Source organism: Misgurnus anguillicaudatus, chromosome 20 (assembly GCF_027580225.2).
Source record: "Misgurnus anguillicaudatus chromosome 20, ASM2758022v2, whole genome shotgun sequence".
NCBI lineage: Eukaryota > Metazoa > Chordata > Actinopteri > Cypriniformes > Cobitidae > Misgurnus > Misgurnus anguillicaudatus.
The window spans coordinates 4,494,826-4,515,000 of record NC_073356.2 but is presented as its reverse complement, the minus strand read 5'-3'; the positions used below and the strand labels follow the sequence as shown (position 1 = coordinate 4,515,000).

At 45.1% G+C, this 20,175-nt stretch overlaps 30 non-coding genes across 30 annotated transcripts; 26 read left to right on the top strand and 4 right to left on the bottom strand.

The window, feature by feature from the left end:
- The first annotated feature begins 1,166 nt into the window (after positions 1-1,166).
- Positions 1,167-1,238, top strand: trnap-ugg (transfer RNA proline (anticodon UGG)). The gene has a single exon. It is a non-coding gene; the product is annotated as a tRNA-Pro (tRNA).
- Positions 1,239-1,316: 78 nt separating this feature from the next.
- On the top strand, positions 1,317-1,390 carry trnai-aau (transfer RNA isoleucine (anticodon AAU)). The gene has a single exon. It is a non-coding gene; the product is annotated as a tRNA-Ile (tRNA).
- Positions 1,391-1,548: 158 nt separating this feature from the next.
- trnaq-cug (transfer RNA glutamine (anticodon CUG)) lies at positions 1,549-1,620 on the top strand. Its single transcript has one exon. It is a non-coding gene; the product is annotated as a tRNA-Gln (tRNA).
- Positions 1,621-2,182: 562 nt separating this feature from the next.
- trnaa-agc (transfer RNA alanine (anticodon AGC)) lies at positions 2,183-2,255 on the bottom strand. Its single transcript has one exon. It is a non-coding gene; the product is annotated as a tRNA-Ala (tRNA).
- Positions 2,256-2,351: 96 nt separating this feature from the next.
- On the top strand, positions 2,352-2,423 carry trnap-agg (transfer RNA proline (anticodon AGG)). Its single transcript has one exon. It is a non-coding gene; the product is annotated as a tRNA-Pro (tRNA).
- Positions 2,424-3,778: 1,355 nt separating this feature from the next.
- Positions 3,779-3,850, top strand: trnap-ugg (transfer RNA proline (anticodon UGG)). The gene has a single exon. It is a non-coding gene; the product is annotated as a tRNA-Pro (tRNA).
- A 78-nt stretch (positions 3,851-3,928) lies between these two features.
- trnai-aau (transfer RNA isoleucine (anticodon AAU)) lies at positions 3,929-4,002 on the top strand. The gene has a single exon. It is a non-coding gene; the product is annotated as a tRNA-Ile (tRNA).
- Positions 4,003-4,252: 250 nt separating this feature from the next.
- Positions 4,253-4,324, top strand: trnaq-cug (transfer RNA glutamine (anticodon CUG)). The gene has a single exon. It is a non-coding gene; the product is annotated as a tRNA-Gln (tRNA).
- Positions 4,325-6,241: 1,917 nt separating this feature from the next.
- On the top strand, positions 6,242-6,313 carry trnap-ugg (transfer RNA proline (anticodon UGG)). Its single transcript has one exon. It is a non-coding gene; the product is annotated as a tRNA-Pro (tRNA).
- A 78-nt stretch (positions 6,314-6,391) lies between these two features.
- trnai-aau (transfer RNA isoleucine (anticodon AAU)) lies at positions 6,392-6,465 on the top strand. The gene has a single exon. It is a non-coding gene; the product is annotated as a tRNA-Ile (tRNA).
- An 81-nt stretch (positions 6,466-6,546) lies between these two features.
- Positions 6,547-6,619, top strand: trnaf-gaa (transfer RNA phenylalanine (anticodon GAA)). The gene has a single exon. It is a non-coding gene; the product is annotated as a tRNA-Phe (tRNA).
- Positions 6,620-6,715: 96 nt separating this feature from the next.
- trnaq-cug (transfer RNA glutamine (anticodon CUG)) lies at positions 6,716-6,787 on the top strand. The gene has a single exon. It is a non-coding gene; the product is annotated as a tRNA-Gln (tRNA).
- A 562-nt stretch (positions 6,788-7,349) lies between these two features.
- trnaa-agc (transfer RNA alanine (anticodon AGC)) lies at positions 7,350-7,422 on the bottom strand. The gene has a single exon. It is a non-coding gene; the product is annotated as a tRNA-Ala (tRNA).
- Positions 7,423-8,947: 1,525 nt separating this feature from the next.
- Positions 8,948-9,019, top strand: trnap-ugg (transfer RNA proline (anticodon UGG)). The gene has a single exon. It is a non-coding gene; the product is annotated as a tRNA-Pro (tRNA).
- Positions 9,020-9,097: 78 nt separating this feature from the next.
- On the top strand, positions 9,098-9,171 carry trnai-aau (transfer RNA isoleucine (anticodon AAU)). Its single transcript has one exon. It is a non-coding gene; the product is annotated as a tRNA-Ile (tRNA).
- An 81-nt stretch (positions 9,172-9,252) lies between these two features.
- Positions 9,253-9,325, top strand: trnaf-gaa (transfer RNA phenylalanine (anticodon GAA)). The gene has a single exon. It is a non-coding gene; the product is annotated as a tRNA-Phe (tRNA).
- A 96-nt stretch (positions 9,326-9,421) lies between these two features.
- On the top strand, positions 9,422-9,493 carry trnaq-cug (transfer RNA glutamine (anticodon CUG)). The gene has a single exon. It is a non-coding gene; the product is annotated as a tRNA-Gln (tRNA).
- Positions 9,494-12,210: 2,717 nt separating this feature from the next.
- Positions 12,211-12,283, bottom strand: trnaa-agc (transfer RNA alanine (anticodon AGC)). The gene has a single exon. It is a non-coding gene; the product is annotated as a tRNA-Ala (tRNA).
- Positions 12,284-12,379: 96 nt separating this feature from the next.
- trnap-agg (transfer RNA proline (anticodon AGG)) lies at positions 12,380-12,451 on the top strand. The gene has a single exon. It is a non-coding gene; the product is annotated as a tRNA-Pro (tRNA).
- A 1,357-nt stretch (positions 12,452-13,808) lies between these two features.
- trnap-ugg (transfer RNA proline (anticodon UGG)) lies at positions 13,809-13,880 on the top strand. The gene has a single exon. It is a non-coding gene; the product is annotated as a tRNA-Pro (tRNA).
- Positions 13,881-13,958: 78 nt separating this feature from the next.
- On the top strand, positions 13,959-14,032 carry trnai-aau (transfer RNA isoleucine (anticodon AAU)). Its single transcript has one exon. It is a non-coding gene; the product is annotated as a tRNA-Ile (tRNA).
- An 81-nt stretch (positions 14,033-14,113) lies between these two features.
- Positions 14,114-14,186, top strand: trnaf-gaa (transfer RNA phenylalanine (anticodon GAA)). The gene has a single exon. It is a non-coding gene; the product is annotated as a tRNA-Phe (tRNA).
- A 96-nt stretch (positions 14,187-14,282) lies between these two features.
- trnaq-cug (transfer RNA glutamine (anticodon CUG)) lies at positions 14,283-14,354 on the top strand. The gene has a single exon. It is a non-coding gene; the product is annotated as a tRNA-Gln (tRNA).
- A 2,729-nt stretch (positions 14,355-17,083) lies between these two features.
- trnaa-agc (transfer RNA alanine (anticodon AGC)) lies at positions 17,084-17,156 on the bottom strand. Its single transcript has one exon. It is a non-coding gene; the product is annotated as a tRNA-Ala (tRNA).
- Positions 17,157-17,252: 96 nt separating this feature from the next.
- trnap-agg (transfer RNA proline (anticodon AGG)) lies at positions 17,253-17,324 on the top strand. Its single transcript has one exon. It is a non-coding gene; the product is annotated as a tRNA-Pro (tRNA).
- A 1,357-nt stretch (positions 17,325-18,681) lies between these two features.
- On the top strand, positions 18,682-18,753 carry trnap-ugg (transfer RNA proline (anticodon UGG)). The gene has a single exon. It is a non-coding gene; the product is annotated as a tRNA-Pro (tRNA).
- Positions 18,754-18,831: 78 nt separating this feature from the next.
- trnai-aau (transfer RNA isoleucine (anticodon AAU)) lies at positions 18,832-18,905 on the top strand. Its single transcript has one exon. It is a non-coding gene; the product is annotated as a tRNA-Ile (tRNA).
- An 81-nt stretch (positions 18,906-18,986) lies between these two features.
- Positions 18,987-19,059, top strand: trnaf-gaa (transfer RNA phenylalanine (anticodon GAA)). Its single transcript has one exon. It is a non-coding gene; the product is annotated as a tRNA-Phe (tRNA).
- Positions 19,060-19,155: 96 nt separating this feature from the next.
- Positions 19,156-19,227, top strand: trnaq-cug (transfer RNA glutamine (anticodon CUG)). Its single transcript has one exon. It is a non-coding gene; the product is annotated as a tRNA-Gln (tRNA).
- Positions 19,228-19,958: 731 nt separating this feature from the next.
- Positions 19,959-20,030, top strand: trnap-agg (transfer RNA proline (anticodon AGG)). Its single transcript has one exon. It is a non-coding gene; the product is annotated as a tRNA-Pro (tRNA).
- The last annotated feature ends 145 nt before the right edge of the window (positions 20,031-20,175 follow it).

The window sequence follows — 20,175 nt, the reverse complement described above, 5'->3', positions numbered from 1 at the left end:
ATCCCCCTACCCTTTAAGCTTTCTACCGGAGGGCTTGCTGTTTTAACAAGCGATGAGTTGATTTCAAACAACACAATTGACTCAACCCGAAAAATGACCCAGGCTATTTGTCCTACTCCCTCCTGGCCGGGAAAGGCACATCATCCTGGCCACTGGGTAGGTACCCTGAGGTGCCTGGAGCTATGAGACTTAAATATACAACCAGGCTAGTGATGCATGGTGTCCAGTTTAGTTACCGGATGATTTATCAGAATTTTCTCCTAAAATCTAAGATCAACACTTGGAAAATGCGATAAGGACATGGCTTCTAAGATGTTACTTGACGTTAAAACTACACTAAGTGTTGGGATGCCCCTTTTAATAAAGATGTTTGGGGCGAAACAGTTGCCACCCCAAACAGAGCACAGCTGCCTCACAGCAACAAGGTCCCCTGTTCAAGCCCTGGCTGGGTCAGGAGGCCTTTCTGTTTGGGGTGTACATGTTCTCCTTCAGTCAGCATGGAATTACTCTGGGCACTGTGTTATTTGGTTTCCTTAAACAGTCCAAAAACAACAGACACGTTGATCTATACACACACACACACAAACCGAGGGAAGGGCAATTTGACATCACCAATTCACCTAACCCGCATTTCTGACTTTGCCAAAAAACAGTTCTCGCCATGAATATAGCCATAGATGCTGAACTGGCTTTAAAAATAAATGAACATATTTATCTATTCCAGTTTCTCCAATCAAAACAAATATTAATGCTATGCCTTACAGACCATGTCAAATAATTTTGTTTCCGTCTATGTTGCAACAGTTTTGCAAAGGACTTTTTCTGTGCTGAAATGACTGTGACCCTGTGAACAAATCATTGATGGGTTTGGGTGATGAGTGTTTTGCTCAGAGCCTGTAATCCATAACAAAGGTGTTCAGCTGGGTTCAGGTCCGAGATTTATGCAGACCAGTCGAGTTCTCTCACACCATTTCAAATATTAAGCAATAAGCATGTACTTATATCGATAAGTGCTTATTTTGACACCAGCCCAACACTAGGGCTCATTGTGGCTAAACAGAGGAGCAGGACCAAACAGGCCCATCCCAAGGAACTGCTTGAGGAAGCTGGTGACTGTGTTGTGGTCACATGTCTCTCGGTGGCACGGCAAAAAGACAGCACGGCTTGGCTCGTTGGTCTAGGGGTATGATTCTCGCTTTGGGTGCGAGAGGTCCCGGGTTCAAATCCCGGACGAGCCCATGTTTAGCTTTGCTTCTTGATGCTGCTACACTGTGGAACATTCATGTCAGTCTTGGCAGAGACTGGTGCCTTTCCGTGGCCGGTTAGCTCAGTTGGTTAGAGCGTGGTGCTAATAACGCCAAGGTCGCGGGTTCGATCCCCGTACGGGCCAAGGTTTCTCTGCGCCTCCTTTTGCCGACTGCTATATTTGCTGTGATTTGTCATGAAAATTCCTGCCGGGAGCATTTTTGAGAGTTTTTTTAACCTAAGGTCCCTGTCCGAGTGGCCTTTTCTCCGTGACCCGGCGGGTCAGGCCCTAACGCAAAGAGTGGTTCCATGGTGTAATGGTTAGCACTCTGGACTCTGAATCCAGCGATCCGAGTTCAAATCTCGGTGGGACCTGTAAGACTTTTTGGGTATCCAAGGGAACAGTGTTTGTTACCCCAAAACAATCCCCCTGCCCTTTAAGCCTTTTTACCAGAGCACTCAGGCTCTAGACAAAAATGAGTTAATTCAAGCAACATTGAGCACTTTTTCTGGTCACCCTGGCGGTGGGCCAACAACTCACAAGTCGCAAAATTTCAGCAAACACAAGGACATTACAAGGAAGCAAATTAAACATGTACGAAAACATAGAATAAATGAAAAATGCATTGACGTTTAGGACAAAGAAAACGCACAGCTCATGTGTACAGGCCAAAGGAAACACACAGCTCTTGTGTACAATCTGACAATGAAATGCATTAAAAAGACTTACCAGAAATGACACGAAGACAAATGAACATTGAAAGAAAATGATTCCAATTTTAAATGGCAACAAAATGCTCTTGGAGTGTTAAGCTCCTGCTCCATGTTGCTTTGTGAAAAAACATCCGTATCGGAGACGTTCATGTGTGGACCCAATGTGAAGCTTCACGCTTCCGGTGTGTGACATCAGAGCAATTAACAACAAACCACAATCACGTGGAGAATGCGGGCATCGATCCCGCTACCTCTCGCATGCTAAGCGAGCGCTCTACCATTTGAGCTAATTCCCCTAACATCCGTCTAATGAATGCTTTGGCTTGTTGGAAGCTGGCTGCTATGTGGTGGGAAAATGTTTCCCAGGGGGGCGGGGGTGACACGCTTTAAGTGGCTCGTTGGTCTAGGGGTATGATTCTCGCTTAGGGTGCGAGAGGTCCCGGGTTCAAATCCCGGACGAGCCCCTCTTTAGACTCGTCCCTCGGAGCTTTAACCCACAACGCCGCTTTGTATGGCAATATTGGCAGGAAAGGAATGGAATGTCAACGAGAAACCCGCAAAGGACGTCAGGGACCTCTCAGCGACACCTCCGCCTTTGGTCTTGTCAGATCGAAACCGTGTCCGAGGTTGTCTTTTGTTTGTTAACCCCTAGACGATCCCCCTACCCTTTAAGCTTTCTACCGGAGGGCTTGCTGTTTTAACAAGCGATGAGTTGATTTCAAACAACACAATTGACTCAACCCGAAAAATGACCCAGGCTATTTGTCCTACTCCCTCCTGGCCGGGAAAGGCACATCATCCTGGCCACTGGGTAGGTACCCTGAGGTGCCTGGAGCTATGAGACTTAAATATACAACCAGGCTAGTGATGCATGGTGTCCAGTTTAGTTACCGGATGATTTATCAGAATTTTCTCCTAAAATCTAAGATCAACACTTGGAAAATGCGATAAGGACATGGCTTCTAAGATGTTACTTGACGTTAAAACTACACTAAGTGTTGGGATGCCCCTTTTAATAAAGATGTTTGGGGCGAAACAGTTGCCACCCCAAACAGAGCACAGCTGCCTCACAGCAACAAGGTCCCCTGTTCAAGCCCTGGCTGGGTCAGGAGGCCTTTCTGTTTGGGGTGTACATGTTCTCCTTCAGTCAGCATGGAATTACTCTGGGCACTGTGTTATTTGGTTTCCTTAAACAGTCCAAAAACAACAGACACGTTGATCTATACACACACACACAAACCGAGGGAAGGGCAATTTGACATCTCCAATTCACCTAACCCGCATTTCTGACTTTGCCAAAAACCAGTTCTCGCCATGAATATAGCCATAGATGCTGAACTGGCTTTAAAAATAAATGAACATATTTATCTATTCCAGTTTCTCCAATCAAAACAAATATTAATGCTATGCCTTACAGACCATGTCAAATAATTTTGTTTCCGTCTATGTTGCAACAGTTTTGCAAAGGACTTTTTCTGTGCTGAAATGACTGTGACCCTGTGAACAAATCATTGATGGGTTTGGGTGATGAGTGTTTTGCTCAGAGCCTGTAATCCATAACAAAGGTGTTCAGCTGGGTTCAGGTCCGAGATTTATGCAGACCAGTCGAGTTCTCTCACACCATTTCAAATATTAAGCAATAAGCATGTACTTATATCGATAAGTGCTTATTTTGACACCAGCCCAACACTAGGGCTCATTGTGGCTAAACAGAGGAGCAGGACCAAACAGGCCCATCCCAAGGAACTGCTTGAGGAAGCTGGTGACTGTGTTGTGGTCACATGTCTCTCGGTGGCACGGCAAAAAGACAGCACGGCTTGGCTCGTTGGTCTAGGGGTATGATTCTCGCTTTGGGTGCGAGAGGTCCCGGGTTCAAATCCCGGACGAGCCCTTGTTTAGCTTTGCTTCTTGATGCTGCTACACTGTGGAACATTCATGTCAGTCTTGGCAGAGACTGGTGCCTTTCCGTGGCCGGTTAGCTCAGTTGGTTAGAGCGTGGTGCTAATAACGCCAAGGTCGCGGGTTCGATCCCCGTACGGGCCAAGGTTTCTCTGCGCCTCCTTTTGCCGACTGCTATATTTGCTGTGATTTGTCATGAAAATTCCTGCCGGGAGCATTTTTGGGGCCGAAATAGCTCAGTTGGGAGAGCGTTAGACTGAAGATCTAAAGGTCCCTGGGTCGATCCCGGGTTTCGGCATTGAGGGCAGCCTTTTGAGAGTTTTTTTAACCTAAGGTCCCTGTCCGAGTGGCCTTTTCTCCGTGACCCGGCGGGTCAGGCCCTAACGCAAAGAGTGGTTCCATGGTGTAATGGTTAGCACTCTGGACTCTGAATCCAGCGATCCGAGTTCAAATCTCGGTGGGACCTGTAAGACTTTTTGGGTATCCAAGGGAACAGTGTTTGTTACCCCAAAACAATCCCCCTGCCCTTTAAGCCTTTTTACCAGAGCACTCAGGCTCTAGACAAAAATGAGTTAATTCAAGCAACATTGAGCACTTTTTCTGGTCACCCTGGCGGTGGGCCAACAACTCACAAGTCGCAAAATTTCAGCAAACACAAGGACATTACAAGGAAGCAAATTAAACATGTACGAAAACATAGAATAAATGAAAAATGCATTGACGTTTAGGACAAAGAAAACGCACAGCTCATGTGTACAGGCCAAAGGAAACACACAGCTCTTGTGTACAATCTGACAATGAAATGCATTAAAAAGACTTACCAGAAATGACACGAAGACAAATGAACATTGAAAGAAAATGATTCCAATTTTAAATGGCAACAAAATGCTCTTGGAGTGTTAAGCTCCTGCTCCATGTTGCTTTGTGAAAAAACATCCGTATCGGAGACGTTCATGTGTGGACCCAATGTGAAGCTTCACGCTTCCGGTGTGTGACATCAGAGCAATTAACAACAAACCACAATCACGTGGAGAATGCGGGCCTCGGAGCTTTAACCCACAACGCCGCTTTGTATGGCAATATTGGCAGGAAAGGAATGGAATGTCAACGAGAAACCCGCAAAGGACGTCAGGGACCTCTCAGCGACACCTCCGCCTTTGGTCTTGTCAGGTCGAAACCGTGTCCGTGGTTGTCTTTTGTTTGTTAACCCCTAGACGATCCCCCTACCCTTTAAGCTTTCTACCGGAGGGCTTGCTGTTTTAACAAGCGATGAGTTGATTTCAAACAACACAATTGACTCAACCCGAAAAATGACCCAGGCTATTTGTCCTACTCCCTCCTGGCCGGGAAAGGCACATCATCCTGGCCACTGGGTAGGTACCCTGAGGTGCCTGGAGCTATGAGACTTAAATATACAACCAGGCTAGTGATGCATGGTGTCCAGTTTAGTTACCGGATGATTTATCAGAATTTTCTCCTAAAATCTAAGATCAACACTTGGAAAATGCGATAAGGACATGGCTTCTAAGATGTTACTTGACGTTAAAACTACACTAAGTGTTGGGATGCCCCTTTTAATAAAGATGTTTGGGGCGAAACAGTTGCCACCCCAAACAGAGCACAGCTGCCTCACAGCAACAAGGTCCCCTGTTCAAGCCCTGGCTGGGTCAGGAGGCCTTTCTGTTTGGGGTGTACATGTTCTCCTTCAGTGAGCATGGAATTACTCTGGGCACTGTGTTATTTGGTTTCCTTAAACAGTCCAAAAACAACAGACACGTTGATCTATACACACACACACACAAACCGAGGGAAGGGCAATTTGACATCTCCAATTCACCTAACCCGCATTTCTGACTTTGCCAAAAACCAGTTCTCGCCATGAATATAGCCATAGATGCTGAACTGGCTTTAAAAATAAATGAACATATTTATCTATTCCAGTTTCTCCAATCAAAACAAATATTAATGCTATGCCTTACAGACCATGTCAAATAATTTTGTTTCCGTCTATGTTGCAACAGTTTTGCAAAGGACTTTTTCTGTGCTGAAATGACTGTGACCCTGTGAACAAATCATTGATGGGTTTGGGTGATGAGTGTTTTGCTCAGAGCCTGTAATCCATAACAAAGGTGTTCAGCTGGGTTCAGGTCCGAGATTTATGCAGACCAGTCGAGTTCTCTCACACCATTTCAAATATTAAGCAATAAGCATGTACTTATATCGATAAGTGCTTATTTTGACACCAGCCCAACACTAGGGCTCATTGTGGCTAAACAGAGAAGCAGGACCAAACAGGCCCATCCCAAGGAACTGCTTGAGGAAGCTGGTGACTGTGTTGTGGTCACATGTCTCTCGGTGGCACGGCAAAAAGACAGCACGGCTTGGCTCGTTGGTCTAGGGGTATGATTCTCGCTTTGGGTGCGAGAGGTCCCGGGTTCAAATCCCGGACGAGCCCTTGTTTAGCTTTGCTTCTTGATGCTGCTACACTGTGGAACATTCATGTCAGTCTTGGCAGAGACTGGTGCCTTTCCGTGGCCGGTTAGCTCAGTTGGTTAGAGCGTGGTGCTAATAACGCCAAGGTCGCGGGTTCGATCCCCGTACGGGCCAAGGTTTCTCTGCGCCTCCTTTTGCCGACTGCTATATTTGCTGTGATTTGTCATGAAAATTCCTGCCGGGAGCATTTTTGGGGCCGAAATAGCTCAGTTGGGAGAGCGTTAGACTGAAGATCTAAAGGTCCCTGGTTCGATCCCGGGTTTCGGCATTGAGGGCAGCCTTTTGAGAGTTTTTTTAACCTAAGGTCCCTGTCCGAGTGGCCTTTTCTCCGTGACCCGGCGGGTCAGGCCCTAACGCAAAGAGTGGTTCCATGGTGTAATGGTTAGCACTCTGGACTCTGAATCCAGCGATCCGAGTTCAAATCTCGGTGGGACCTGTAAGACTTTTTGGGTATCCAAGGGAACAGTGTTTGTTACCCCAAAACAATCCCCCTGCCCTTTAAGCCTTTTTACCAGAGCACTCAGGCTCTAGACAAAAATGAGTTAATTCAAGCAACATTGAGCACTTTTTCTGGTCACCCTGGCGGTGGGCCAACAACTCACAAGTCGCAAAATTTCAGCAAACACAAGGACATTACAAGGAAGCAAATTAAACATGTACGAAAACATAGAATAAATGAAAAATGCATTGACGTTTAGGACAAAGAAAACGCACAGCTCATGTGTACAGGCCAAAGGAAACACACAGCTCTTGTGTACAATCTGACAATGAAATGCATTAAAAAGACTTACCAGAAATGACACGAAGACAAATGAACATTGAAAGAAAATGATTCCAATTTTAAATGGCAACAAAATGCTCTTGGAGTGTTAAGCTCCTGCTCCATGTTGCTTTGTGAAAAAACATCCGTATCGGAGACGTTCATGTGTGGACCCAATGTGAAGCTTCACGCTTCCGGTGTGTGACATCAGAGCAATTAACAACAAACCACAATCACGTGGAGAATGCGGGCATCGATCCCGCTACCTCTCGCATGCTAAGCGAGCGCTCTACCATTTGAGCTAATTCCCCTTACATCCGTCTAATGAATGCTTTGGCTTGTTGCAAGCTGGCTGCTATGTGGTGGGAAAATGTTTCCCAGGGGGGCTGGGGTGACACGCTTTGAGTGGCTCGTTGGTCTAGGGGTATGATTCTCGCTTAGGGTGCGAGAGGTCCGGGGTTCAAATCCCGGACGAGCCCCTCTTTAGACTCGTCCCTCGGAGCTTTAACCCACAACGCCGCTTTGTATGGCAATATTGGCAGGAAAGGAATGGAATGTCAACGAGAAACCCGCAAAGGACGTCAGGGACCTCTCAGCAACACCTCCGTCTTTGGTCTTGTCAGGTCGAAACCGTGTCCGAGGTTGTCTTTTGTTTGTTAACCCCTAGACGATCCCCCTACCCTTTAAGCTTTCTACCGGAGGGCTTGCTGTTTTAACAAGCGATGAGTTGATTTCAAACAACACAATTGACTCAACCCGAAAAATGACCCAGGCTATTTGTCCTACTCCCTCCTGGCCGGGAAAGGCACATCATCCTGGCCACTGGGTAGGTACCCTGAGGTGCCTGGAGCTATGAGACTTAAATATACAACCAGGCTAGTGATGCATGGTGTCCAGTTTAGTTACCGGATGATTTATCAGAATTTTCTCCTAAAATCTAAGATCAACACTTGGAAAATGCGATAAGGACATGGCTTCTAAGATGTTACTTGACGTTAAAACTACACTAAGTGTTGGGATGCCCCTTTTAATAAAGATGTTTGGGGCGAAACAGTTGCCACCCCAAACAGAGCACAGCTGCCTCACAGCAACAAGGTCCCCTGTTCAAGCCCTGGCTGGGTCAGGAGGCCTTTCTGTTTGGGGTGTACATGTTCTCCTTCAGTCAGCATGGAATTACTCTGGGCACTGTGTTATTTGGTTTCCTTAAACAGTCCAAAAACAACAGACACGTTGATCTATACACACACACACACAAACCGAGGGAAGGGCAATTTGACATCTCCAATTCACCTAACCCGCATTTCTGACTTTGCCAAAAACCAGTTCTCGCCATGAATATAGCCATAGATGCTGAACTGGCTTTAAAAATAAATGAACATATTTATCTATTCCAGTTTCTCCAATCAAAACAAATATTAATGCTATGCCTTACAGACCATGTCAAATAATTTTGTTTCCGTCTATGTTGCGACAGTTTTGCAAAGGACTTTTTCTGTGCTGAAATGACTGTGACCCTGTGAACAAATCATTGATGGGTTTGGGTGATGAGTGTTTTGCTCAGAGCCTGTAATCCATAACAAAGGTGTTCAGCTGGGTTCAGGTCCGAGATTTATGCAGACCAGTCGAGTTCTCTCACACCATTTCAAATATTAAGCAATAAGCATGTACTTATATCGATAAGTGCTTATTTTGACACCAGCCCAACACTAGGGCTCATTGTGGCTAAACAGAGGAGCAGGACCAAACAGGCCCATCCCAAGGAACTGCTTGAGGAAGCTGGTGACTGTGTTGTGGTCACATGTCTCTCGGTGGCACGGTAAAAAGACAGCACGGCTTGGCTCGTTGGTCTAGGGGTATGATTCTCGCTTTGGGTGCGAGAGGTCCCGGGTTCAAATCCCGGACGAGCCCTTGTTTAGCTTTGCTTCTTGATGCTGCTACACTGTGGAACATTCATGTCAGTCTTGGCAGAGACTGGTGCCTTTCCGTGGCCGGTTAGCTCAGTTGGTTAGAGCGTGGTGCTAATAACGCCAAGGTCGCGGGTTCGATCCCCGTACGGGCCAAGGTTTCTCTGCGCCTCCTTTTGCCGACCGCTATATTTGCTGTGATTTGTCATGAAAATTCCTGCCGGGAGCATTTTTGTGGCCGAAATAGCTCAGTTGGGAGAGCGTTAGACTGAAGATCTAAAGGTCCCTGGTTCGATCCCGGGTTTCGGCATTGAGGGCAGCCTTTTGAGAGTTTTTTTAACCTAAGGTCCCTGTCCGAGTGGCCTTTTCTCCGTGACCCGGCGGGTCAGGCCCTAACGCAAAGAGTGGTTCCATGGTGTAATGGTTAGCACTCTGGACTCTGAATCCAGCGATCCGAGTTCAAATCTCGGTGGGACCTGTAAGACTTTTTGGGTATCCAAGGGAACAGTGTTTGTTACCCCAAAACAATCCCCCTGCCCTTTAAGCCTTTTTACCAGAGCACTCAGGCTCTAGACAAAAATGAGCTAATTCAAGCAACATTAGCCGTGTTTGCACTATCGGGCTTCAAGCGGGCGTGCCAGTGCCTGCCGAGGCCTGTCGCGTTTGCATCGTCACTTCCGGGGCATGATCGTGCTTCACTGGTGCTTCGTTGGTGCTTAAGGCCCCGCTTTTCTGGCCCGCCGAAATCGTTGGGCCAAAGCGGGCTTCTCGGGGCTAGGGGAGTGGTAAAGGTCTAAGGCGGAGTTTATCTGAGTCTCTGGCAAGATGCGCATCCATCTGTCTGCAGATTTAAAACTTTAAATATAACCGGGATCACCAGTAACTGACTGTTTCACGGAAGATGCCTGCTATGTTTGTACTTCGGACTGAAGAAAATGATCTGCATATGTAAAAAAAAAAAAAAACACGCGTTACAACGCCGAACTCGCCATGCTAAGGATCCGGCGCACACCGCTACCGGTTCGGGAGAAGTTTATAAAGTTTCGGGCACAGAACAAAGTGTTTAAAGTGCAACAGTGCTGAGAAATTAAAGATGTGTGTTGAATCATCATTTCATCGTCCATCACTCCATGTATTAAAGCGATCGAGTCACGATGGTATCTACAGTCGGTGAGTTAACATGCTACATAACGTTTGCATACAAAACACTTAAAATACAAATACAAATGCTACATTACGTTTGCATACAAAACACTTAAAATACAAATAACGATTGCAGAAGTGTCTTACATGGGTCTTTGTTGTGTTTTTTTGTGTTATAGTGTCATCTCTGTTGAATTTTTTAGTCAGCCTTTAGAAAAAGTAACCATGGTCTTATTATAGTCATAGCCATGCTTTCTGGTATTTTGGAGATTAATTAAACTCTTATATGAATGTAGCAAACTTTATATGTCGGTATACTGTATGTGTATTTACAAACCCTTTATACAAAACGTCACATGTGCTGCTTTCTTTTGTGTCCGTTTTACAGAAAAATGCCAACGTAAAGCTTTCAGTTTGTCATCCAGGAGATTTTATTTTGTATATGAGAGATGACACAGCAACAAATGCAAGAGTAGGTGATGAAACGAAGATGATGATGAGACGACAGGAGCCATGGATGTTGAAATCAGTCCGGAGGAGATGTCTTTAAATACACTGTTTGTGCACTGATATAAACTTCATATGTAAATAAAGTACCGCGTTATTACTACGGCTGCTTGTCAGTTTATTGAAAATGATTGCTTAATAATCACATCTGAAACACAGAAATGGTAAGATGCCACAAAATGGTAAATATAACCATCATTAACTTAACCACTGTAACATAGCTTTTTAAATACATGTGAGTATATTCAGAGTTGATTCTTAACGAGTACATTTTCTAATGATTTCTCAAACGTTTTGATTTTTGAGATGCAAGTAAAGTGATTTTCAGTTCTATTCAGCTATTCGAGGCAGTTCTTTATAGACAAAAGTATTTATTGATTGACACATTATTGAAATAGCTATTAGACAGTTACCTTGTGTTTCATGTGATGCTCAACTATTAACGTTTTCATGATTAAAGATATCACACCTCTTATAATGTGTAAGTATTTACATCGCCATAGAACTATAATTACAAACGTAACGTTACATATTTAGACACGTGCATATTTTAAAATAAGATTATTTTACATAAATGTAAAACTAGGACTCCTTATATTCTTTAAAATATTGTGTATAGGCAATAGTATAATGGCACATTAGGTAGATGAACGCTTTATTTGTAATTACCACTTCATAAAGTTTACTATTGCTTATTGATCTGATATTGTCTCGTCGTGAGATCGCTCGTGTGCAGCCAACATAAACTTCCAAGAGTAACACCGCGGATGAAGCAAACATCTCTATCTTCTCATCTTGGCTTTCACCGTGCAAACAGCCGCCTCAGTCATTTTTCATTATGTGTGTTGTATGATGATGCGATCTAACTCCCGTCTCCTGTCAGATTGAAGTGACTTCCTCACGGTAAAACAGGCGGAGTTGTGTGACGTTACATCCAGGTAGGCGTATTAAGGGCGGGGTTTTCTGAACCGCTGCGGCGCTATTGGCTTGACAATGCAAACGCGTCGTGATTTTGGCTACACAGCTGGAGGTCTGAGGCTATTGGCTCCGTGAGGCCCGTTTGAAGCCCTGGCTCGCACATGCCCGATAGTGCAAAAGCGGCTATTGAGCACTTTTTCTGGTCACCCTGGCGGTGGGCCAACAACTCACAAGTCGCAAAATTTCAGCAAACACAAGGACATTACAAGGAAGCAAATTAAACATGTACGAAAACATAGAATAAATGAAAAATGCATTGACGTTTAGGACAAAGAAAACGCACAGCTCATGTGTACAGGCCAAAGGAAACACACAGCTCTTGTGTACAATCTGACAATGAAATGCATTAAAAAGACTTACCAGAAATGACACGAAGACAAATGAACATTGAAAGAAAATGATTCCAATTTTAAATGGCAACAAAATGCTCTTGGAGTGTTAAGCTCCTGCTCCATGTTGCTTTGTGAAAAAACATCCGTATCGGAGACGTTCATGTGTGGACCCAATGTGAAGCTTCACGCTTCCGGTGTGTGACATCAGAGCAATTAACAACAAACCACAATCACGTGGAGAATGCGGGCATCGATCCCGCTACCTCTCGCATGCTAAGCGAGCGCTCTACCATTTGAGCTAATTCCCCTTACATCCGTCTAATGAATGCTTTGGCTTGTTGCAAGCTGGCTGCTATGTGGTGGGAAAATGTTTCCCAGGGGGGCGGGGGTGACACGCTTTGAGTGGCTCGTTGGTCTAGGGGTATGATTCTCGCTTAGGGTGCGAGAGGTCCCGGGTTCAAATCCCGGACGAGCCCCTCTTTAGACTCGTCCCTCGGAGCTTTGACCCACAACGCCGCTTTGTATGGCAATATTGGCAGGAAAGGAATGGAATGTCAACGAGAAACCCGCAAAGGACGTCAGGGACCTCTCAGCGACACCTCCGCCTTTGGTCTTGTCAGGTCGAAACCGTGTCCGAGGTTGTCTTTTGTTTGTTAACCCCTAGACGATCCCCCTACCCTTTAAGCTTTCTACCGGAGGGCTTGCTGTTTTAACAAGCGATGAGTTGATTTCAAACAACACAATTGACTCAACCCGAAAAATGACCCAGGCTATTTGTCCTACTCCCTCCTGGCCGGGAAAGGCACATCATCCTGGCCACTGGGTAGGTACCCTGAGGTGCCTGGAGCTATGAGACTTAAATATACAACCAGGCTAGTGATGCATGGTGTCCAGTTTAGTTACCGGATGATTTATCAGAATTTTCTCCTAAAATCTAAGATCAACACTTGGAAAATGCGATAAGGACATGGCTTCTTAGATGTTACTTGACGTTAAAACTACACTAAGTGTTGGGATGCCCCTTTTAATAAAGATGTTTGGGGCGAAACAGTTGCCACCCCAAACAGAGCACAGCTGCCTCACAGCAACAAGGTCCCCTGTTCAAGCCCTGGCTGGGTCAGGAGGCCTTTCTGTTTGGGGTGTACATGTTCTCCTTCAGTCAGCATGGAATTACTCTGGGCACTGTGTTATTTGGTTTCCTTAAACAGTCCAAAAACAACAGACACGTTGATCTATACACACACACACACAAACCGAGGGAAGGGCAATTTGACATCTCCAATTCACCTAACCCGCATTTCTGACTTTGCCAAAAACCAGTTCTCGCCATGAATATAGCCATAGATGCTGAACTGGCTTTAAAAATAAATGAACATATTTATCTATTCCAGTTTCTCCAATCAAAACAAATATTAATGCTATGCCTTACAGACCATGTCAAATAATTTTGTTTCCGTCTATGTTGCGACAGTTTTGCAAAGGACTTTTTCTGTGCTGAAATGACTGTGACCCTGTGAACAAATCATTGATGGGTTTGGGTGATGAGTGTTTTGCTCAGAGCCTGTAATCCATAACAAAGGTGTTCAGCTGGGTTCAGGTCCGAGATTTATGCAGACCAGTCGAGTTCTCTCACACCATTTCAAATATTAAGCAATAAGCATGTACTTATATCGATAAGTGCTTATTTTGACACCAGCCCAACACTAGGGCTCATTGTGGCTAAACAGAGGAGCAGGACCAAACAGGCCCATCCCAAGGAACTGCTTGAGGAAGCTGGTGACTGTGTTGTGGTCACATGTCTCTCGGTGGCACGGTAAAAAGACAGCACGGCTTGGCTCGTTGGTCTAGGGGTATGATTCTCGCTTTGGGTGCGAGAGGTCCCGGGTTCAAATCCCGGACGAGCCCTTGTTTAGCTTTGCTTCTTGATGCTGCTACACTGTGGAACATTCATGTCAGTCTTGGCAGAGACTGGTGCCTTTCCGTGGCCGGTTAGCTCAGTTGGTTAGAGCGTGGTGCTAATAACGCCAAGGTCGCGGGTTCGATCCCCGTACGGGCCAAGGTTTCTCTGCGCCTCCTTTTGCCGACCGCTATATTTGCTGTGATTTGTCATGAAAATTCCTGCCGGGAGCATTTTTGTGGCCGAAATAGCTCAGTTGGGAGAGCGTTAGACTGAAGATCTAAAGGTCCCTGGTTCGATCCCGGGTTTCGGCATTGAGGGCAGCCTTTTGAGAGTTTTTTTAACCTAAGGTCCCTGTCCGAGTGGCCTTTTCTCCGTGACCCGGCGGGTCAGGCCCTAACGCAAAGAGTGGTTCCATGGTGTAATGGTTAGCACTCTGGACTCTGAATCCAGCGATCCGAGTTCAAATCTCGGTGGGACCTGTAAGACTTTTTGGGTATCCAAGGGAACAGTGTTTGTTACCCCAAAACAATCCCCCTGCCCTTTAAGCCTTTTTACCAGAGCACTCAGGCTCTAGACAAAAATGAGCTAATTCAAGCAACATTAGCCGTGTTTGCACTATCGGGCTTCAAGCGGGCGTGCCAGTGCCTGCCGAGGCCTGTCGCGTTTGCATCGTCACTTCCGGGGCATGATCGTGCTTCACTGGTGCTTCGTTGGTGCTTAAGGCCCCGCTTTTCTGGCCCGCCGAAATCGTTGGGCCAAAGCGGGCTTCTCGGGGCTATGGGGGTGGTAAAGGTCTAAGGCGGAGTTTATCAAAGTCTCTGGCAAGATGCGCATCCATCTGTCTGCAGATTTAAAGCTTTAAATATAACCGGGATCACCAGTAATTGACTGTTTCACGGAAGATGCCTGCTATGTTTGTACTTCGGACTGAAGAAAATGATCTGCATATGTAAAAAAAAAAAAAAACACGCGTTACAACGCCGAACTCGCCATGCTAAGGATCCGGCGCACACCGCTACCGGTTCGGGAGAAGTTTATAAAGTTTCGGGCACAGAACAAAGTGTTTAAAGTGCAACAGTGCTGAGAAATTAAAGATGTGTGTTGAATCATCATTTCATCGTCCATCACTCCATGTATTAGAGCGATCGAGTCACGATGGTATCTACAGTCGGTGAGTTAACATGCTACATAACGTTTGCATACAAAACACTTAAAATACAAATACAAATGCTACATTACGTTTGCATACAAAACACTTAAAATACAAATAACGATTGCAGAAGTGTCTTACATGGGTCTTTGTTGTGTTTTTTTGTGTTATAGTGTCATCTCTGTTGAATTTTTTAGTCAGCCTTTAGAAAAAGTAACCATGGTCTTATTATAGTCATAGCCATGCTTTCTGGTATTTTGGAGATTAATTAAACTCTTATATGAATGTAGCAAACTTTATATGTCGGTATACTGTATGTGTATTTACAAACCCTTTATAAAAAACGTCACATGTGCTGCTTTCTTTTGTGTCCGTTTTACAGAAAAATGCCAACGTAAAGCTTTCAGTTTGTCATCCAGGAGATTTTATTTTGTATATGAGAGATGACACAGCAACAAATGCAAGAGTAGGTGATGAAACGAAGATGATGATGATGATGATGAGACGACAGGAGCCATGGATGTTGAAATCAGTCCGGAGGAGATGTCATTATTAAATACACTGTTTGTGCACTGATATAAACTTCATATGTAAATAAAGTACCGCGTTATTACTACGGCTGCTTGTCAGTTTATTGAAAATGATTGCTTAATAATCACATCTGAAACACAGAAATGGTAAGATGCCACAAAATGGTAAATATAACCATCATTAACTTAACCACTGTAACATAGCTTTTTAAATACATGTGAGTATATTCAGAGTTGATTCTTAACGAGTACATTTTCTAATGATTTCTCAAACGTTTTGATTTTTGAGATGCAAGTAAAGTGATTTTCAGTTCTATTCAGCTATTCGAGGCAGTTCTTTATAGACAAAAGTATTTATTGATTGACACATTATTGAAATAGCTATTAGACAGTTACCTTGTGTTTCATGTGATGCTCAACTATTAACGTTTTCATGATTAAAGATATCACACCTCTTATAATGTGTAAGTATTTACATCGCCATAGAACTATAATTACAAACGTAACGTTACATATTTAGACACGTGCATATTTTAAAATAAGATTATTTTACATAAATGTAAAACTAGGACTCCTTATATTCTTTAAAATATTGTGTATAGGCAATAGTATAATGGCACATTAGGTAGATGAACGCTTTATTTGTAATTACCACTTCATAAAGTTTACTATTGCTTATTGATCTGATATTGTCTCGTCGTGAGATCGCTCGTGTGCAGCCAACATAAACTTCCAAGAGTAACACCGCGGATGAAGCAAACATCTCTATCTTCTCATCTTGGCTTTCACCGTGCAAACAGCCGCCTCAGTCATTTTTCATTATGTGTGTTGTATGATGATGCGATCTAACTCCCGTCTCCTGTCAGATTGAAGTGACTTCCTCACGGTAAAACAGGCGGAGTTGTGTGACGTTACATCCAGGTAGGCGTATTAAGGGCGGGGTTTTCTGAACCGCTGCGGCGCTATTGGCTTGACAATGCAAACGCGTCGTGATTTTGGCTACACAGCTGGAGGTCTGAGGCTATTGGCTCCGTGAGGCCCGTTTGAAGCCCTGGCTCGCACATGCCCGATAGTGCAAAAGCGGCTATTGAGCACTTTTTCTGGTCACCCTGGCGGTGGGCCAACAACTCACAAGTCGCAAAATTTCAGCAAACACAAGGACATTACAAGGAAGCAAATTAAACATGTACGAAAACATAGAATAAATGAAAAATGCATTGACGTTTAGGACAAAGAAAACGCACAGCTCATGTGTACAGGCCAAAGGAAACACACAGCTCTTGTGTACAATCTGACAATGAAATGCATTAAAAAGACTTACCAGAAATGACACGAAGACAAATGAACATTGAAAGAAAATGATTCCAATTTTAAATGGCAACAAAATGCTCTTGGAGTGTTAAGCTCCTGCTCCATGTTGCTTTGTGAAAAAACATCCGTATCGGAGACGTTCATGTGTGGACCCAATGTGAAGCTTCACGCTTCCGGTGTGTGACATCAGAGCAATTAACAACAAACCACAATCACGTGGAGAATGCGGGCATCGATCCCGCTACCTCTCGCATGCTAAGCGAGCGCTCTACCATTTGAGCTAATTCCCCTTACATCCGTCTAATGAATGCTTTGGCTTGTTGCAAGCTGGCTGCTATGTGGTGGGAAAATGTTTCCCAGGGGGGCGGGGGTGACACGCTTTGAGTGGCTCGTTGGTCTAGGGGTATGATTCTCGCTTAGGGTGCGAGAGGTCCCGGGTTCAAATCCCGGACGAGCCCCTCTTTAGACTCGTCCCTCGGAGCTTTGACCCACAACGCCGCTTTGTATGGCAATATTGGCAGGAAAGGAATGGAATGTCAACGAGAAACCCGCAAAGGACGTCAGGGACCTCTCAGCGACACCTCCGCCTTTGGTCTTGTCAGGTCGAAACCGTGTCCGAGGTTGTCTTTTGTTTGTTAACCCCTAGACGATCCCCCTACCCTTTAAGCTTTCTACCGGAGGGCTTGCTGTTTTAACAAGCGATGAGTTGATTTCAAACAACACAATTGACTCAACCCGAAAAATGACCCAGGCTATTTGTCCTACTCCCTCCTGGCCGGGAAAGGCACATCATCCTGGCCACTGGGTAGGTACCCTGAGGTGCCTGGAGCTATGAGACTTAAATATACAACCAGGCTAGTGATGCATGGTGTCCAGTTTAGTTACCGGATGATTTATCAGAATTTTCTCCTAAAATCTAAGATCAACACTTGGAAAATGCGATAAGGACATGGCTTCTTAGATGTTACTTGACGTTAAAACTACACTAAGTGTTGGGATGCCCCTTTTAATAAAGATGTTTGGGGCGAAACAGTTGCCACCCCAAACAGAGCACAGCTGCCTCACAGCAACAAGGTCCCCTGTTCAAGCCCTGGCTGGGTCAGGAGGCCTTTCTGTTTGGGGTGTACATGTTCTCCTTCAGTCAGCATGGAATTACTCTGGGCACTGTGTTATTTGGTTTCCTTAAACAGTCCAAAAACAACAGACACGTTGATCTATACACACACACACACAAACCGAGGGAAGGGCAATTTGACATCTCCAATTCACCTAACCCGCATTTCTGACTTTGCCAAAAACCAGTTCTCGCCATGAAAATAGCCATAGATGCTGAACTGGCTTTAAAAATAAATGAACATATTTATCTATTCCAGTTTCTCCAATCAAAACAAATATTAATGCTATGCCTTACAGACCATGTCAAATAATTTTGTTTCCGTCTATGTTGCAACAGTTTTGCAAAGGACTTTTTCTGTGCTGAAATGACTGTGACCCTGTGAACAAATCATTGATGGGTTTGGGTGATGAGTGTTTTGCTCAGAGCCTGTAATCCATAACAAAGGTGTTCAGCTGGGTTCAGGTCCGAGATTTATGCAGACCAGTCGAGTTCTCTCACACCATTTCAAATATTAAGCAATAAGCATGTACTTATATCGATAAGTGCTTATTTTGACACCAGCCCAACACTAGGGCTCATTGTGGCTAAACAGAGGAGCAGGACCAAACAGGCCCATCCCAAGGAACTGCTTGAGGAAGCTGGTGACTGTGTTGTGGTCACATGTCTCTCGGTGGCACGGCAAAAAGACAGCACGGCTTGGCTCGTTGGTCTAGGGGTATGATTCTCGCTTTGGGTGCGAGAGGTCCCGGGTTCAAATCCCGGACGAGCCCTTGTTTAGCTTTGCTTCTTGATGCTGCTACACTGTGGAACATTCATGTCAGTCTTGGCAGAGACTGGTGCCTTTCCGTGGCCGGTTAGCTCAGTTGGTTAGAGCGTGGTGCTAATAACGCCAAGGTCGCGGGTTCGATCCCCGTACGGGCCAAGGTTTCTCTGCGCCTCCTTTTGCCGACTGCTATATTTGCTGTGATTTGTCATGAAAATTCCTGCCGGGAGCATTTTTGTGGCCGAAATAGCTCAGTTGGGAGAGCGTTAGACTGAAGATCTAAAGGTCCCTGGTTCGATCCCGGGTTTCGGCATTGAGGGCAGCCTTTTGAGAGTTTGTTTAACCGAAGGTCCCTATCCGAGTGGCCTTTTCTCCGTGACCCGGCGGGTCAGGCCCTAACGCAAAGAGTGGTTCCATGGTGTAATGGTTAGCACTCTGGACTCTGAATCCAGCGATCCGAGTTCAAATCTCGGTGGGACCTGTAAGACTTTTTGGGTATCCAAGGGAACAGTGTTTGTTACCCCAAAACAATCCCCCTGCCCTTTAAGCCTTTTTACCAGAGCACTCAGGCTCTAGACAAAAATGAGTTAATTCAAGCAACATTGAGCACTTTTTCTGGTCACCCTGGCGGTGGGCCAACAACTCACAAGTCGCAAAATTTCAGCAAACACAAGGACATTACAAGGAAGCAAATTAAACATGTACGAAAACATAGAATAAATGAAAAATGCATTGACGTTTAGGACAAAGAAAACACACAGCTCATGTGTACAGGCCATAGGAAACACACAGCTCTTGTGTACAATCTGACAATGAAATGCATTAAAAAGACTTACCAGAAATGACACGAAGACAAATGAACATTGAAAGAAAATGATTCCAATTTTAAATGGCAACAAAATGCTCTTGGAGTGTTAAGCTCCTGCTCCATGTTGCTTTGTGAAAAAACATCCGTATCGGAGACGTTCATGTGTGGACCCAATGTGAAGCTTCACGCTTCCGGTGTGTGACATCAGAGCAATTAACAACAAACCACAATCACGTGGAGAATGCGGGCATCGATCGCGCTACCTCTCGCATGCTAAGCGAGCGCTCTACCATTTGAGCTAATTCCCCTAACATCCGTCTAATGAATGCTTTGGCTTGTTGGAAGCTGGCTGCTATGTGGTGGGAAAATGTTTCCCAGGGGGGCGGGGGTGACACGCTTTGAGTGGCTCGTTGGTCTAGGGGTATGATTCTCGCTTAGGGTGCGAGAGGTCCCGGGTTCAAATCCCGGACGAGCCCTTCTTTAGACTCGTCCCTCGGAGCTTTAACCCACAACGCCGCTTTGTATGGCAATATTGGCAGGAAAGGAATGGAATGTCAACGAGAAACCCGCAAAGGACGTCAGGGACCTCTCAGCGACACCTCCGCCTTTGGTCTTGTCAGG